Here is a 757-nt window from a genome sequence, read left to right as displayed (position 1 = left end):
TTTTTGAGAGACTGAAATTCAGCCAGAGATTTTTCAGGTAAATGTTGAAATTCAGTAAGGTTCACCCCAGCTGATAAAATCTGAAAGGCAACTGAGGTTCTTAATCTGTCTTTTTGAGACTGAAATCCTGCTTCAAAATTCTTATATTCTTCAGACTGAAGTTCATAGAGACTTTCTCCGGGTGATACAGACTGATATACACTGGAGTCCTCATTTATTACAGACTTGAAATTGGTCTCTTCATATAGTTGAGACTGAACTTCTTCTCCATCCTCATTTTCTACATAATAATAGTCAACTAGAAGGTACTTGGGTAAAGTAGACTGAACTTCAGCAGAGTCCTTATCAACTGAGGCTTTCTCTTCAGATAGTTTAGGCTGAAGATCTGCTGCATACTTTTCATCTTCTAGAGACTGAACTTCAGCTAGAGATTCTTTAGGTGGTATCAACACTTCAGCATGGTTATTCTCAGATGCTGACAACTGAAATTCAACTGGGGCTTCTTCGGTTGGTGTAGGCTGAAGTTTACCAGATGACTCTTCAGTTCCTGGAGACTGAACGTCATCATAGGCTTCTTCAAAAGAGGAAGGTTGATCTTCAGCAGGGTTCTTTCCTGTGGTAGTGTCCTCAACTACAGCGGACTCTTGTATCAGAGGCTTATCAACTTTCAAAACTACTTCAGTATTTTTTATAGTGTGTTGACTGAAGACCCTATGATACTCCCTTGTTTAATACCTTCATAGCTAGTTGTTGCTTC

This window comes from Sorex araneus, chromosome 3, assembly GCF_027595985.1.
Source record: "Sorex araneus isolate mSorAra2 chromosome 3, mSorAra2.pri, whole genome shotgun sequence".
Taxonomy (NCBI): Eukaryota; Metazoa; Chordata; class Mammalia; order Eulipotyphla; family Soricidae; genus Sorex; species Sorex araneus.
The sequence above is the reverse complement of the archived record's forward strand: the minus strand, read 5'-3'. Positions refer to the sequence as shown.